General features: G+C 40.7%; 1 long non-coding RNA gene across 2 annotated transcripts; it reads left to right on the top strand.

The window, feature by feature from the left end:
- Nucleotides 1–13,864: 13,864 nt before the first annotated feature.
- Nucleotides 13,865–14,939, top strand: LOC133740133 (uncharacterized). 2 transcript variants are annotated; one of them, XR_009861034.1, is made up of 3 exons: nucleotides 13,865–13,983; nucleotides 14,244–14,333; nucleotides 14,634–14,939. It is a non-coding gene; the product is annotated as an uncharacterized LOC133740133 (long non-coding RNA). The 2 variants fall into 2 exon arrangements; XR_009861035.1 differs by having other exon boundaries at nucleotides 13,949–14,075.
- The last annotated feature ends 3,216 nt before the right edge of the window (nucleotides 14,940–18,155 follow it).

Below are 18,155 nucleotides of genomic sequence, written 5' to 3'. Positions count from 1 at the left end.
AAACTGCTCTACAATCAATCACCTCACAACACACGTTTGCTTAAACTTGGTTCCAAACAGAACCACCATAATTACCAATTCTATTTCCACCAACAATCATGATTTTGAATCAATTACAGTCTCTAAAGATAGGTCAAACCGTAGTTGCTCATTTCCAGAAATGAAACACACCATCAAACTCCGGTCTCGTACCCTAAACCATGTTCCAATAATCCGTTGACATCGAGGAAAAGCTACTCGCAACATTTACTCGAATCACATTTCATAGCACAACACAACCAGGTAGAGTGCTCTTACCCTACCACAACCGGACAAGTATAAGACATGAAGACAATCCGATACACAGTGAAGTTCCTATGAGGTCGGCGTACACGAGGCATAGTACTTGAAGGAAATACCCACTAGACATGTACCTTACACACTTGATGAATACCACAGCACCGAAGAGTACACGATGGGGAACCGCTGCAGTCGGGCCATCACTCGGGAGGTACTGGGCAACACCTAGCATATAAGGTAACAGAATAGAAACGAGTCTACAGAATCTGACAACCTAATGCTCTGATACCAACTGACAGGACCCACCCCGGATTTCACCCTGAAATCCGAAGTGGCCCTGCGGGGCCCACCTTAGAAGAAATTCTACCAAAAATTTGGCGGAACTTCCCCTAAAATGGGCTACCCAAAACCTGTAGAAAGCATTTACATTTCTTAATCAAATCATCCTTATACTTCTGGAGCCACCCTGCTCCCCAACTCAACATCAATCTCCAATTCACAAAACACAAACCTCAACTTGAAAAACATAAATCCCATAGGTAATCAGAGCAATTCTAATAGAAAGGTAAATAAGGACAACCTAACTCAAAGGCAACCGCAGAAGCCATGCTGTTGACTATGCCTCAACTCCGTGTACGCCCGACCTCAACCAATTCGCTTGCAAACTGGGCATTTGAAACCGAAGGGCCCAGGGGAAAGTATTGAAAACACGTTAGTGTGAGTGGACAAAAATAAGCAATTTTAAACAAAAGAGATTTTATACTTCCCCACATTTAATTATTAAAAAAAATCTCCCGATGCATGCACTGATTTAGAAAACGAAACAAAAGGAGTTCTGCTCAAGAAAACCGACTAGCCCCGCTAGTCCCAAACAACTGAAAGGAAGGATGGAAACTCCGATACTCAACAGAATAAGACCAGCCCTGCTGGTTAAACGGAAATCAGACTAGGCCCCGCTAGTCAAGTAATGATAGGATATGGGGAAGAAATATCACCATACGGGTAATGGAGCCTCCCAGTCTCTACCTATCCTCGACTGCCATTCACACATAGATTGTGCGAGGAGGAGAACTAATAACCTCGACTTCCATTCACACATAGATTGTGTGAGGAGGAGAACATTACCTCGACTGCCACCCACGTGAGGAGGAGAATAAATCACCTCTACTGCCACTCACCAACACAAAGTAAGTGAGGAGGAGAATAAGCTACCTCAACTGCCACTCACCAACACAAAGTCGGTGAGGAGGAGACCTAATCACATGACCCGCGTATGGTGAGGAGAAACCATCGAAAACCAGTAAATCCGTAAATCCATAAGGCTTCTCCAAAATCTCTCAAGATAAAATCCAGGTATTCAACGACGTGACCCCGCACGCCAAGATAGTCTCGAAATCATAAACAAATGGGCGAGAATTTATAAATCATTAATATTTATTTAGGAAATCCCATTTCCGATAATATTCCAGAAAAATCTCGAAATCATCATTAAGGCATTCCCAATGCCAAAACCGAAAGTCGATAAATATATAAGAAAATCCAACTCCATCGAAACTCATCTCAAGAATCTTCCAGGAACTTAAATCGGCAATTAGAAATATACTTAATTCCGGAAAATTACCTCGGAAATAAGCAATTGTCAAATAATATTATAAATCATAATCAACCTTTGAAACTCGTTGTCGAGAGCGAATCCACGAGATAAACCGAGATCGAATTTCCGAAAATCAAATCATTTGCTCAATAAGTAATATGATTAAAACTAGAGCATTATTTAAGAAAATAAATGCATGCATCAATATTTAAAAATAAAAGTCCACTCACAGTATACGGCTGGCGTGGTATCCAAGCGTAAGGATCCTCGTCGAGCGATGAGTCAGTATCTCGTCCTGTACACAATTGTATTCCGTAAACAACAATTCGATAAAACAATACGATTCTATATTGAATCCCGAAAACCCCACGTAAACTAGCAACTCCAACTCCTTTCGACTTCAAGCCAAACTTCACCATTTATATCAATCCGTCGATTAAGGTATTCCATGACGGAATAAGGGAAATCCGAAGGCCGGATTCCCACAAATCAACAACCGAAACTCCACACTTTCAAAATTCACAAATAATTCCAAACTCCTCCAAAAATTACCAAACTTCATAAACAAGCTCTACTCAAATTATAGGATTTAATGGGCTAAAAATTGAAATTAAAAAGCTGCCCTACGCGCCTCCAGGCGCGACCTACAGTGGCGGCGCGTGGGGCCCACGCGCCGGCGGCCACCACCTCCAATGGCCACCAAATTTTGGCAGCAACACCTACTCAATAGACCCAACAACTTTCTCAACTACAACAATTTCAGAAAAAGGCTAGAAGTACCTCAATAATTAAGGAGAAGTTTGAACCCGATTTGTGAATAGTGACCCCAAACTTCAAACCGTCAATTCTTCCTCCACGCTTCAATTCTCGGCAAAAGATTTGGGGAGGATGCTCTTCGTCTCAATGCGCTCCTAATGGACCTGATTTCACCGCCGGAAGTGGCCGAAAAATGGAGAATTTAATCGGAGACCAAACTGCTACAGTAACTGTTTTGGCCAAAATTGATGGTTTTCCGGCCAAATCGTCGTGACCCACGGCCACAGCCGTGTAGAGGAGGAGGAGGCGGTCCTAGCCTAGTCGGTGTTGCATCAATTGGACGCCGGACGGTGAAGAAATCGGAAAAAGAAGAGAAGAGGCCGACGTGAGGGAGAGAGAGATCGGGGAAGAGGAGAGAGGAAATGGCTGGGTAGAAATCTGATCTACCCACAGTAAATTCCTATATATATACTAATTATCATGAACAGTAACTTCCGTTTTTCGCTTATAACTTTCGCATACGAACTCCGATTTTTACGTACCACATATGCACGCGCTCGGTTTAACGTCCTCTACAACTTCCATGAAGAACATTTTCTCAAATTTTGGCCCGATCAAAAAGTCAACTTTTAGGGCCACTAAAAGTACTTAAACGACAGTAAAAGTGAAAATAACGGTCGTTTACCGTCCACCTAACTTGTAAATTGGTAATTTAAGATACGGGACGTTACATGAGTGGTGAGGCATTGGCATCACCGTCGGAGTCTCCGACTGGCTCAACGCCAGGGTTTGCGGGTCAACGATAGTTTGTTGGCCCGAGTGGCACCAGCGGCATACATGCCATCCAAAAAATTTTGCATTTCGGCACGGTCCATGGCCTTGTCAAACGCGTCACGGCTCGCTTTGTTACCCGACGGTGTATCTAAACAAGCACAACGCTAGTCAGCATGGGACAAATTGAAGTAAATCACAGGCTAGCGGGAGATACTTACCAAGGGCGCGAGTCAACTTCAAGTCGACCAGCAACTCCCAACCGGTGAGCAAGCGAAGGTCAAGAAGGTTGCGGTTCTTCCAGCACCCGGTAATCCTTGCAATGCGACACCGCTCGTCACGAGTCAACGTGAACCGCAAGCCCGCTGCACAAAAACAACAGAGACAATTGATTGGCGGATGCACTGGCAACCTCGGATAGGCTGGAACTCCGACTTAATCCTAAAACTCAGGACCTCTGTGTTCACCCCCGCGTCGAACTCCCAACCATTCGTCGCTACGCAGAACGTCCCCCGCCAAGGAGACATGGAGTCCTTCAGATTCTCGATTAGCTTGGGCGCCCCCTGGCGGCGGGTCAAATTCACTTGCCCGCTACAACCTTGGCGCTTCACATACACAAGCTCATAGAAATGGAGCACCTCCACTACGGTCGGCCCTTCGCAGCCCGACAGACACCATAGCGAGTTCAACGCCATCAACAATCGCCACATGTTAGGGCAAATTTGCCCAAAGGCAAGGTCGAACTCACACACCAGGATTTGGAGGTTTGGCAGCAGTGAAAACGTCACTCCCTGGCGGAAGATGGCATCACGGATGGCGGCGTGCCCCGCTGGCAAAATCGACGCTCTCTCATCCCTCGCCGGCGGACGTAGCTTCACTACTCCGAGAAGACGAAACACCCGCTTCAGTCGGTTCAGGGCGGCCGAGGTCATCTTCCCCGCCAGCCTCTCCCCAATCAGCGGAACCGCTAGTGGCGCTAGCTATTGCTCGCTAGCCTCTCCTCATGCCTATTGCGGGCAGCAACATCCTCCCTTGCTCTAGAACTCTCTAGACCCCCAACACGACCCATCGCTACTTCCGAGGGTATGGTTTGTAAAGGTTCGATGTCTAGCGGTTCCGGCAGTGAGGTTCCTGCAGGAGCAGACGGACGCAACGAGTCAATAAATATCCTATCTGCCACACTGAGCGACACGTCAGACCCGAAATCCTCACTGCTCGAGATCTCTACGACGCTAGCCATCACAAACCCTAAAACCCAAGCCAGTCAGCTCCAACAAGATCTAAACTATCCCTATGTCAGATTCCAGCCAAGAACACCAACAATTACCCCGAAACGACCAAAACAAGAACACATGTTTACATACATCCAAAACCCAGATTCAACCATCTAGAAAATTCAAAATCCTCAACCCTCTGCCAAACATCTAAACCCATCCCCAAAAATCATTCTAGACCCTCATATACACCGGGGAATGGCAGAAATCACACAAAATAAACAAAACCAGAAACTGACAGAAACAAACAAGTAGAAAGAGGGCTCAGATAACCAACCTGAAAGATGGAAGCTCTGGTGCGCTCGATGATACTTGTCTTCGCTTCAAGAAGTCCCCGTCCTCCAAAGATCAATAACTTCACATGAATTACAGAGCTTTCTTCTCGAATCTCAGAGCAAGGCTTGAAGACGACGACGATATCAGTTCAAAGTGCAGAAGATATCAAACCCACTGTGGTTTCCCTCTCTTTTATGTCAACATCAATCAAATCCGGGCCGTCCGCTAAAAAACGGCATCAACCTAGCACCGTACGCGTGTTCCACGGTCTCACCCACTATCCGGATTAATCGAAGCGTCGCCTCGGTTACAAAAACGATAATTACTCACATTAATGGCAAAGATACGGGCATGCTGAGGAGCCGTTATCCCACACGCTAACCCAATGCATGATGGCCACGTGTCGGGCGCCATCAGACGAAGCGTCTATCCGAAGTAACCATCGAAGAGAAAGTCCACCAATCGTCGAGACAGTCTCCGCTAAGCGCAACTCCGCTAGTGGGACTTCTCCCTTTCACCTTGCAAGCGAGACAGTCTCCGCTAAGCGTAACTCCGCTAGCGGGACTTCTCCCTTTCATCTTGCAAGTGAGACAGTCTCCGCTAAGCGCAACTCCGCTAGCGGAACTTCTCCCCTTTCATCTTAAAAGCAACAGTCTCCGCTAAGCGCAACACCGCTCGCTGAGCTGTAACCAGGCAGGTCCCCGCGACACGTCTTGCCGCTTATTATCAGCAGAGGGACTTCCGCCAACGGCGATTCCCGAGGCAACGCCTCATTTTGATGACGACCGCCAAGCGGCGTTACAGTAAAGCTACGTCCCTCCGGGACAAGGGGACACGTCAACAATCTACGACGGCCCTGATCAGGCACGTTGACCCCCGCCACTCTGGTATCAAAGATTGGGCTCGCTACCCAACACCCTCTGTTCAGCACAGCTCCCCTCAACAAACAGTACACCGACCAAACAGAGGTCTATCTTGGCCGGGGAGTGGGGGACTCCCGGGGGGCCTAGCAGGGGCCCACCTGAAAGGGTATAAAGCGTTTGCTCAGTAAGTCCATGGTTGTCAACGCACTGACGCTAATTTTGCTTGTGCAAGTCTGGCGGAAGTAACGCTTCAAACCGCTAGGCAACTCCCCAACCAAGATTGCCCTCCTTTTCATAAAAGTCGCATGGTGAAGATTCACCCTGTTCACGAACAATATTGTGATAGTACATCGACCTCCACTTAATACATTTTCAATTCGTACACGCGTTTATGGGTGTACGAATTGAAAATGTAAGTCGTGGTACCTGAAATCAATTCCTACATTTTCACCACGAAATTATAAGTCGTGGTACCTGAAATCAATTCCTTTTACCTTAAACAAAACTATGCCCATACGCCTTGGTCAAGTCAGCGACCCAAAAATAACAAATTCAAAAAAATTTCATTCTACTTACAACTCTCATTTACTGTCATCACTTCCACTTCACACTTACCATCATCAGTGACCAGAGTCACTTGAAAACATGGCATCTAGCCATAACAACCCAGAATATTTCTTCAAATTTCTATGTTGTCTACCTGAGGGTAATGCGCAAATGACGTTGACATAGGGTGTCCAGTTGGAGAAATTTCAATCTAGAGAGACAAATGGTTTCCAGCACTGAGATTCTCAACAAAATCTCCAACAACGTCCAGTAATGCTCCAAATGCTGCTTAAAAAAAAAACCGATCACGTCATAATACCTATTTCCCGAAACTTGGTTCAAAGTCAGAACCACTATTATTAATAGTTCCATTTCCACCAACAATTCTGATTCCGAAACAATTTATACCAGTCAGAGACAGCCCAAAGCTATGGTTGCTCGTCTCTAACAAACAAGCATAAAGTCGAACTCCGGTCTTGCACCTTAAACCTTGCCCCAACAAACTTATTGGCATCGAGGAAGAGGTAACCACAACATTCCCTCGGATCACATTTCATAGCACAACTCGAATATGTAAAGTACTCTTACTCTACGATCACCAGGGAAAGGTGCAAGATAGGTAAACAATCTGATACACAGTGAAATCCCTATGAGGTCGGCGTACAAGAGGCATAGCACCTGAAGGAAGAACCAACTAGACATGCACCCTACACACTTGATGAGTATATCAGCACTGCAGAGTAAATGATGGGGAACCGCTGCAGTCGGGCCATCACTCGTGAGGTACTGAGTATCATCAAGTATATAAGGTAACAAGGAAGAAAGTCTACATGACCTCATAACCTAATGCTCTGATACCAAGTTGACAGGACCCGCCCCGGATTTCAGGATGAAATCCGAAGTGACCCTAAGGGGCCCATCTTAAAAGGAATTCTACCAAAATTTGGCGGAACTTCCCTTAAAAATGGACTACCCAAAAACCTGTGGAAAGACAATACACTTCTAAAACAATCCATCCTTATTCTTCTGCAGCCACCCTGCTCCCTAAACCACAACATCTCCCATTCCACAAAACAATTGTCAACTTAAGAATATTAATCACACGGGTTATTAGAGCAATCTAATGCACAAGGTACCGTATACCAGAAGATGGAATAGAAAGATAAAGGATCGGTACATTCTACAATGCTGAAGCTATGACAGCTATGCCTCAACTCCCTGTACGCCCAACCTCAAGTTAATCTAGCCTGCAACCTGGGCATTTGAAATTGAAGGGCCCAAGGGAAAAGTATTTAAAAACTGTTAGAGTGAGTGGACGAAAAATAAATAATTTTAAATGAATAAGTAAAACCTAATGCTTTTCCAATTTATTCTCTTAAAAACCTCGCATGAAGTAAAATCTTGGAATACTCTTAATCCTTCTCTTTACTAAAATCTCAAAAACATATCTTAAAACCTTTCAAAAACCGTCTCAAAATCTCTTTAAAATCTCATAGCTCAAAAATAGGCGATGACTAGAGGGAACTGCCGACCAGTCATCTCATGCCATCTGGAGGGGACTTCCGACCAGTGACGCATCGGAGGGGACTGCCGACCGGACGAGGAGGTAATGGTTAGAGGGGACTGCTGACTAACCACAGATAGTTAGAGGGGACTGCCGACTAACTACCTCATGCCATCTGGAGGGGACTGCCGACCAGATGACGCATCGGAGGGAACTACAGACAGAAATATTCTGGAGGGGACTGCCGACCAAAATATTATCTGCAGGGGACTGCTGACCAAACTATTACCTGGAGGGGACTGCCGACAAGGTAATGCATGCATGCGTTAACTTATTTACCTCCTCAATAAACTGAAATCAACCTTTTTCAAATAATTGCTTTCGGAAAGAAACTCGATATTAATTAAATAAATCGTCAGTAAATCATCAAAAACATAAATCAAGAAATCACTTTCCATAATATTTCCTCATAATACTCGAATACTCGAAAATTATTAATTCTCATAATATTCCCTCAATCAATCACTTTCCAAAAACCACTTCAAAAATCAATAAATGCTTCAAAAAAAAAAACTCAATATTAATTCCGTAAATCCTCAATAATCACCGGAAGCATATTTCAATAAATCTCGATGAATCAAATACTCAAATATTATCAGCATGCCACTAAAAATAATTTAGCAGGTTTCGATAAATCAACAATTAAAGGAAATCATTATATCCTAAAATCATATACTAAATCTCAACCGGAATATAATAAAATAAATCAAATACTGCATGGATAATTATTTAAAATCAAATGTCCACTCACAGTACTGTTTAGGCGACCATGCATACTGTTTTCTTTGTCGAGCAGTAGCTCGGTACGTCGCCCTGTACACAATTATAAATCGTGAATAACAATTTGACAATTAAATACGATTCCAACATCATATCCTCATAAATCAATATTTCCATTTCTTCTCCGATTTAACCCAAACTTCACCATTAACACTAATTCATTAATTCAAAGGTTCTAGGGCAGAACCAAGAGAAATCCGACGGTTGAATTCTTGTAAATCGATAACAAAACTATCGAGCTTCGGAAATTCAAAATCAATAACAAACCGTTCCAATTTCCACCAAAATCATATCTACAAGTTCTATAATTTACAATGGATTTATCTAGCCAAAAATCGAGATTCAGAACCGACCCTACGCGCCTCCACGAGCCGCCAACCGTGGCGGTACATGGGCCCCACGTGCCGCCGGCCAACTCCGATTCTGGTCACCAAATTTCACCAACATCATCATCTCAACATTCTAAACATCTTTCATAACTACAATATTGATCAATTTCAAGTGTATAGGGCAGATTTTACCTCAAACCCGAAATCCTCAAAATTTGCTCAAATCTTCGATTCTCCTTCCTCCGGTTGAATTGAAGCAAGAAAGTTGGTGGGTTAGGACGATGGAGCAAGGGGCTGAAAAGCCCAGATGGTGGCGCGGCCTAAAATGGCAGGAAATCAGAGAATCGGCCAAAAAACCGAAAATGTGCTCGCCGGGATCGAGCTTTCTGCGCTGTCTACCGCCATTAACGTCGTACGCTGCTGCCACAGGGAGGAAGAGGAAGACGAGGCGGTCTAGAAAAGGCCGGTGTCACGGCCGGGAGTGGCCGGAAACGTCGCCGGTGTGGCCGGGAAGCTTGCTGCCGGCCAATTCTCTCTCTCTCTCTCTCTCTCTCTCTCCGGCTTCTCAAAATGGAAGCCCCAAAATTAGTGGGTTTCCCCTTTGGGAAACACCCCAATATACCGAAAGATCTCCTAAATTTACAAAATTGTCACTGTGTTTCTGATGAACTCGAAATGAGTGTCAATTTAAACCCTGCATCGAATTGTAGTATGAGTAAGTATGGTATCGTTCTAAACCGGGGATTGGGGTATACTTCCTGTCAAAAACATTAAACAAATTAGTATTATTCACAAAGTATAAAACAAAATATATTTACAGAATTACAAGATAGGGGATTTCGAAAGTTGTATCTAAATCTAAATCTAACTACTAAATACAATGATCAATCAATCCATGAATCAAAATAGAAGTAGGGGACGAATAAGATGCATGATGTAGTCAACCACTATTAACACGAAAACAGAACATCAAATAATAATTCACGAATCAAACATGTCATAGAAAGAAATCAATCAAGAACAAACCATGAACGCATGCATAAGTTCTTATTACTTCCCTTAATTAGATTAATTAGATGAACGCACCATAATTAACCCTATTAATCATGCAAAGCTAGTGAGTGATCAATTCCCCAACAAATCACAATTAACGCATTAAGAATATGTGGAAGTTTGATCGATTTAAGAAGAACACACAAGTTAGAACGCTAATCAAGCATGCAAATCTCTTTGTTGATTTACCTAAGGATTTATAGGTTTTCCACTTAAGCAATTAAGACCTAGAATGCTAGCAAATCTTAATTTGGATTCAATTACATGCAAACCCTAATTGTTTTGAACCAACTAAGATAAACACATAAAAGGTGGGATTAAAGCACAAAATCAACAAACAATCATCATCACATAGAGATATCGCAAATTACAATCTGAAAATCCTAAAACGTTTATCATGCTTCATAGTATTCGAAAACTAAACATCAAGACATGCTCTTTATTCTAACAAAAAGTCAAAACATCCAATTAAAACAAAATCCAAGAACGCAAGTGAAATTGTTTACAAAGTTACAAGAACATAAAACCGAAAACAAAAGAATAGAGGTCATGGTTACACTTTTAAAAAAACTTCAAGAACGCAAGAAGGTCTTCAAAGGTGGTGGATGTTGATGAGGCTCACGGCAATAATGGTGAATGGATGATGGAGCTTTGCTTCACAGCTTCAAGTCTTGAACAATTGGAGAGGTATCGAAATCTTGAGAGTAAAGGGGAGGAATTGCGAATTGATTCTGGGTTTGATGATATTTTTGAGTTGTGGAGTGTATGGACGTGTATGGAGGGAGAGAGATGGCTGAATGGAGTGAAGGAACAATATGAAAAACGTCCAAAATAGGTGTATGTATATAGAGAAGCTGTAGACGTCAAACCCTAGCTCTCCGTCTTCAATTCTGATTCTCCTTCCTTTCTTTGTGTTGATGTCGACTTCCTTCTTGAATTTTCTCATTGGTCCACATCATCATGGCTGCAATATATCCTCAAAATCAGATCAAATATGGAGTAGAGACCTTCCCAAACTCGTCCCAAAAGATATTCACATCCGAAACTCTCTTTATTTGCACAAAACCGATTTCCTGGCAGACTGACCTCCGTGCACTAAATCGGCCATAACTTCTTCTAGAAAATTTATATTGACAAACCATAAAAATATCTGGAAACTAGACATCCGTAGCTTTCCAACCATATATAGATCACAATTTTCTGATCTCTGAGCTGTTCTCGGTGCTCTGTCGAAGTTGACTGATCTGCACAGGCAGATTCCTAAAAACTCTCCCTTTTTGGGATTTCCGAAATCTTCTTGAATCTTCTTTTAATTATCACGGAAAAAACCAAATAGAATCAGTTTAGGGCTCCTCCAAGACGTCAAGAAGGGTCTAGAAACTCGTGTGCAAGTCACATGCTTCAATCTTTGGGTCAGACTTCTCAATTAGACAATTTCAAAGCCCATTCTTCAATTGTGACGCCAACTATGTCTTCTAGAACATTTTTGAACTATCTTGAGTCATCTTCAAGCCATAGCATCTCCTAGCACCACCAGGACTCCTAGTATCATCAGGTTTCCTAGTCCAACTGGGACTCTGTCATTTCTTCATTTCCGAACACCATTTTTCCGAGCTCACTCCTAGTTGCATTAGGATTCCTACTTCAACTGGGATTTCCTATTTAGATTAGGAAAGTTTCCATTTCTCCATTTCTTTCCCATTTCTGCTCCTCATTTCCTCCTTGCCTTCATTTCCTTCATTTCCAGCTCTTCTTAGCTCATTTCTTGCGTTTGGAGCTCAAATGTACCTATAAACACAAAACTAAGTCAGAAATGATAATGTTAAGAGAATAACTAAGTAAAATGTAGAGGAAATGATACCAAAAACATAGAAAATATTACTCCGATCAGTTTCAACTCATATAACTTCTTCGTTACAGCTTCGATTTTAACGTGTCGCATGTCCACAAACTCGGTTTGATGTGCTCTACATCTTTCTAGAAGGAAGTTTCCTCAAAAACTGACCCGAACAAAAAGTCAACTCTTAAAACCCCTAAAAAGTCCGAAACAAAAATGAAAAGTAAGGATAATTATCGGTTACAGTCCCAATGACTGGTAAACGGATAAGTTTGGGTACAGGATGTGACACAACAGAATGTAGATGCTTTGGCATGCAGAGCTGCCGGTCACTTTGTGCAGCAATATGGGCTTTCCCCGGTGAGCTTTGAATCTATTGTCAAGGAGCAGTCAATGTTATTTCTTCTTTATGTGAGAATACCTCGATTTTGGTAAGGATCTATGACATTTCAAGTTGTTTGGAGTCTTTACCAGGTTCAAGTTTTACATATATCTGTAGAGATGCTAACAAGGTAGCCCATAAGCTTGCCAAGTTTGCACTAGTTTCGGATTTTAACTTGTATTGGAGCGGGTTTGTTCCCATGGAAATCAATGGCTTCTTAGCCACGCTATGTACACAATAGTTCTATTATCTCAATATAATCTGACGTCCTTATTCAAAAAAAAAAAAAACTCCAACTAGATTAGTATATAATTTGAATTTCCCCATATGCAAAGCACCCCTTTCCCGATTTCGAACAAGGGTTGCAGTTCCCAAGTATAAAATTGTGATATACTAGTCATGGGAACCACAATTCTCACTACACCAAAAACCTTAACACACTACACTTTTTGCACAACGAAAAAAACAAAAAGTGATGTGTGATGAAGGAAAGTGAATCAGACAACATGTTTACTAAACTTACGTTGTATAAGGTGGTTAAACTTCTGAAGTTTTTGTCTAGAAGGTCATTGCACAACGGTTACAAGAATAATCTGTTGTGTGAATCAAAAAAAAAATGCGGCAGATTTCCCTCCTAGGTGGACTCAAATTTGGTTCCGAATTCTACCCTAGATACCACTAAATTGTACAACAGTTTAGTTACGTGTGTTGTAGGAGTATACTTGTAAATCGTCATACAATGGTTTTTAATGTGTCGTTGTGCAAGTGAGTGGCAAAATTTGGAGAAGTCTCCAAAATGGCATTCATTCTCTCCCCAAAACGAGCAAATTTGGCTTCAATGGTTTGTCATGCTTGCAAGTTCCTACAACATAATAAACTATTTCTGTTGTGAGATTGAGAAATGCCTAGCTTCAGCGCCAAAACTGAAATTTTGATTGCACAAGCGGGAAATTTACATCTTTGTTCCCTCAACTTTGCTACACTTCAGACAACATATATAACTCTATATGTTGTCTGAGTAATTAAAAAAAAAAAAATTAATGCGTGTTGCCTTATACAACTCGAGGGCACCATTACACACACACAACCATATTAGCCATTTTTCAAGTCTAAGAGCAAAACCCGAGCTTTTCTTCACTTCGAGCAAAATCCCGAGCCTTCCATCTCTCACTCTCACTTTGGCCTTAGAGAGTTTTCAGCTAAAAAACTTCCACACTTCCCCTCCCTCATTTCACTTCCCTCTCTGTGATTCTCTGAGTTGCAAACCCTAACCCTCTGTTTTCTTCGATTTCCAATTTTCAAACTTCAAGAGGCGTGTAATTCTCCTTTCTCCACTATCTCGACTTCAGATTAGGGTTCTTCATACTGAAAAAAAAAAAACAGAGGTTCTTTGTTGCTTTCTCTACAACACTGAATCACTATCAGTTCCCAGATGATTTGCAATATATTTTATTTTCTTTTTCTTCAGCTCATTATCCAAAGTTTCTGTTGGCTCCTGCTTATCTAAATTGAATGTAATGATTTTTTCTATTCTACCTGATTAAGAGTGTAATGATTTTTTCTTTTTCTTTTGGGTGTGGTTTTTTGCCTGATTTGCATGTAGTTTGCTCTGACAGGGCATGAAGCAGATCTGTATATCAACAGCAAATTTAGACACACTGGGACAAGATGGAAAAGAGGTACATATTTCTGTGAGAAAGGGAACATAAATTTCTTTTTCAGGAGATAAATTTATATGATGTTAGTCTTTGATGTTTTCACTGATGATCAGGTTGGTATTTGTGGGAATCTGATGTAGTTTTTTTTCTCTCAATTTTTCTGATTGAAATTCTTTTGTGGGAATATGATGTAGTTTTTTTTTTCTCTCAATTTTTCTGATTGAAATTCTTTTTGGGATTTCTTATGTGTAGTTAATTTAGGGTCCTGTATTTGTTTTCAGCTGACCAATGGAAGATTCGTCTTCAGCTGACTAAGCCTGTTACTTGGCCTCCATTGTTATGGGGAGTAGTTTGCGGAGCTGCTGCCTCTGGTATGCTCTTTGCTTCTTCCTGATGGCTCTGTATTTGCATGTTTATAATTATGTTGTAGTTTAGTTTGACAATTGCAAACAAATAAAGCATTTGCCTGATAACTCTGAATGATAAGTGAATTGGTTAGTGTAGGCAAGATTCTTTTTTCAATTTTTTCTTTTTTTGGTAAGTAAGGGACAAGATATTATTTCCCTTCTCTACCAGAAATGCAAGTTATTTTAATTATTTAATTTACCAGATCTTGATAAAATATTAGCTTCTATATTTTGGAAAAGCCCTTACACAAGAATTTGTTTCAGATATATGATATAGTAAGGTACAGACTGCATCGTATGAGGACTAAATAAAAGATGAATTGGAGGACAAGAACACAGATCAGGAATATGTATGCCCCAACTGCGGGAAAAGGTTTCAACTGTCCTCATAATATATATTGTTGCATATACGTACAAGTACCAAATGAAAGGCAAGTTCTATTAGTGCCCTTTAATTTGGTGGCTTACCTTTTGACAATGCCGTATGTTCATCTAATTTATTTGATGAAGTCAAAAGAACCTTTTGTTTATTTTTGTTTAGGGTAAATAGATTGATGAGGCCTTTTTTGAGTGTTAGCTGCTCCACTTCATGTTAAATGCATTTTTCTTCTTCATGTTCATATTCGTTGATTAATCAGTGATGGCAAACTTTATCAAACAGAACACTATGCCTCCCTGTGTTTGTTTTTTTTCATGTTCAAACTGGACTAATGGTTTGTCTGCTTAATACTGATGGTGGTGATTTCATCAACTATCAGGGAACGTTTTGGTAAATTGGACATGACCTCTTACCATCAAATATGGGATCTAAAAATTGGTTCAAGGTATCAAGCCTCCAAAGTTTGGCAGTTGAAAACGAGTAAAGGTACAAAGCCTCCAAATTTGTAATCAAATGTTGTAGCTTTTGTTAAGCAATGTCATGCAACTACATTCGGAACTGTAAAATTTACATTGTTTATGTATGCAAGTCTAAAATCCTTCTGTCTAAATTTGAAGTGGAGTGTCAATATTACACATCATCGAGTTTTTAGTGTTGGCCAGATATTGTACTGAAGTGAGCACAGAAGCCTATCTTTTACTTCAAGATCGAGAGGAAATTGATTTTAGGATTTATTAGGAGCTTGAATGAAGTTCATAAAGGTTTAGAGTTCTAATTTATGTTCAAACTATCTTGCTCAGCTTTAATTACTTTACATATCCAATATGCAAGTAAACTAATATTTCTTGCATTCTAATTGCTACTTTATTACGTATAAAATCTAGGAAGAAAAAAACCCCGCAGCATCGCGCGGGCCTAATCACTAGTCAATATATGATGATTGGTACATGCTATCGTTCAATGTTATTCTTACCTCATTGCCTGTGTGTTGCATTCTGCTTTTTTCTCCTTATATATTTCTTAGTTTGATTTTACGCAGGCTGAGGCTGCTGCTTCCAAGAATATATACTTCGACCATGATAAAGTCCTCTTCATCATCTCAGCCCAATCTTGGATCACAGATCTCTAAAGAGCTGGTCAAGGCACATCAATACCGAGCTATTTATTTGACTTTTCACTTGTTCATTCATTTGCTTGTGTTTAGGGCATTCTTCCTTATATATTTCTTGTGTAAAATGTTGGTTTCAATGATTGGGAAATGCACCCCTTTTGCTTTTGAAGTTTAAAGTATTGGTTAGATGAATCATTTGATGGTTTGCAATGTTTGTTTTTGATAAAGTATTGTTCATTTGGTAAATGGACCAAATGAATGCACAATCTAATTCAGGAATGGGATGTTCAAATGATCACACAACAGATTATATATAATGATCACTGCCTGTTGTCTGAATGGCCAAAAATGGGACAAAAACACATTGCAATCAATCATATCACACATCGGTTTTTAACGAATCAGTGTCTTCTGATTTATACTCAGACAACAGAATTAATTGAACTCTGTTGTCCTAAGAGTTAATCACACAACAGAACCAATTGAACTCTGTTGTCCTAAAGTTAATCACACAACAGATATAGTCCAAGAACTGAAGTTTGAAGATCAATCAGACAACAGACAAAATAAAAAAATGTTGTCTGACACGCTTAACATACAACAGCTTAAAACTGGCACTGTTGTCTGAAGACAGCGCCTCAACTGCTGCGCAATTGCGCTTGGCATCTGCCGAGCTATCACACAACAGTTATAACACATACCTGTTGCCTGTGTGTTTATCACACAACTGTGTTCCACCGTTGTCTGATTTTTCATCAGACAACGGCTCACTCTACAACAGTGGGACTCCAAATCCCACATCGGTTTTCTGCCGTTGTCTGATAAGATTTTTGGTGTAGTGTCTTCAATTTAATCTGAAGCAGATGCTGTGTTCAAGGGTCTCCAGCATGCGGCCCACTTGAAGCTTCAAATTGTTGTTCTGGAAAGTGATTGCTATGAGGTAATCCATGCTTTGGAGGACCTCTCCACCCCCTATTGTTGGAAGATCTCCCCAATGCTAAACATAATTGCTCACTTACTGCCTTTGTTCAACAGGATCAGATGGAGCTGGATCCCAATAGAAGCTAACCATGTTGCGGATGCAGCGGCAAAACTTGCTAAAATGAGAAGTGATGGTCTGCCTGGTCCGCCTTCTACAAATTCAGTTGGTTGCTAGTTCTGTTATTTAGTTTTTAGTTTTCTTCAGTTTGTAGGGTTTGTTTCTTGCTTTTGCTCCTTTTGTTTCCTTTCTATATTGTTCTCGCCCTAGTGGCTTTGTGTTATGAAATGATCATTCAGACAAAAAAAAAAAAAGTCTTACAAACGAATGGGGTATAGCCATCATAATTATTCCAAACCAATGTTTGGATTGTAGTGCTATCCATTTATTTTCACTTCCAGAAGCAAAAAAAGAAAAAGTGGAAATATAAACTTTACATTATTAAACCACGTTTCCATTTCAATTTCACCGACTGAAGTCTCCTAACATTTGAATGCATAGTATCTTTCTCCAATCTTCAGCTCACCAAATATGAAATTGACTTCGTTTGGTAGGAAGTCATTTCAATCTAAACGTTGCATTATTTATATAATTGTTCAGAAACTGCCATGAAATTCGAGTTAAAAAACAGAAAGAGACAGAAATTACTATGTTATCATAAATATAAAAAAAAAGAGAATACCATGTGCGCTCCTTGTTAGTGCGTGGATTTGGCTTATCATTGTCATTCATATTTTCCAGTGTTGGCGGGCTGTACTCCGTTTGACTCGCAACTTTAACTTTATAGCAGCATCTCACAGTTCAGTCGTCCAACAAATAACGGAGTTGAAAGGTAGCATCAATCTTAACCGCGCGCAGTTGGTTTTTGGAAACCCATCCATCCCTTTTCGTTCTGGTCAAGTCTCCATACTCACTTTCATCAGTTCATGTGACTCGTCAGTTTTCATTTTTTTGTAACAAGTCTAGAGCGACTGTGGTTCAACTCCTCCATGTGACTTCTTTGTTTACTATATTAACAGCATTGGTTGGTTACCTATAATCAATTTAGTTTACAACTTTTTGTATGATTTTCATTTCTCCCACCAGCTTTTTAAATTTCTATCAAGTTTTTTTTTTTTTTAATTGAAAGTATCATTTACTATGCAAGTATCATTTAAACAGAATATTTTATTTTTTATCTTCTCATCATCATCTAGACTGCCCTTTGTATATAATGTATCAGTTGTTCTGCTTAACAAACTGGTAGGTGAACAACACTAGCAGGTGATCATAATAAAAATGTAAAAGATATAAAGTGCATTCCGATCGCCATCACAA

Source organism: Rosa rugosa, chromosome 3 (assembly GCF_958449725.1).
Source record: "Rosa rugosa chromosome 3, drRosRugo1.1, whole genome shotgun sequence".
In the NCBI taxonomy this organism is placed as follows: Eukaryota; Viridiplantae; Streptophyta; class Magnoliopsida; order Rosales; family Rosaceae; genus Rosa; species Rosa rugosa.
This window is presented reverse-complemented; position numbering and strand designations above follow the sequence as displayed.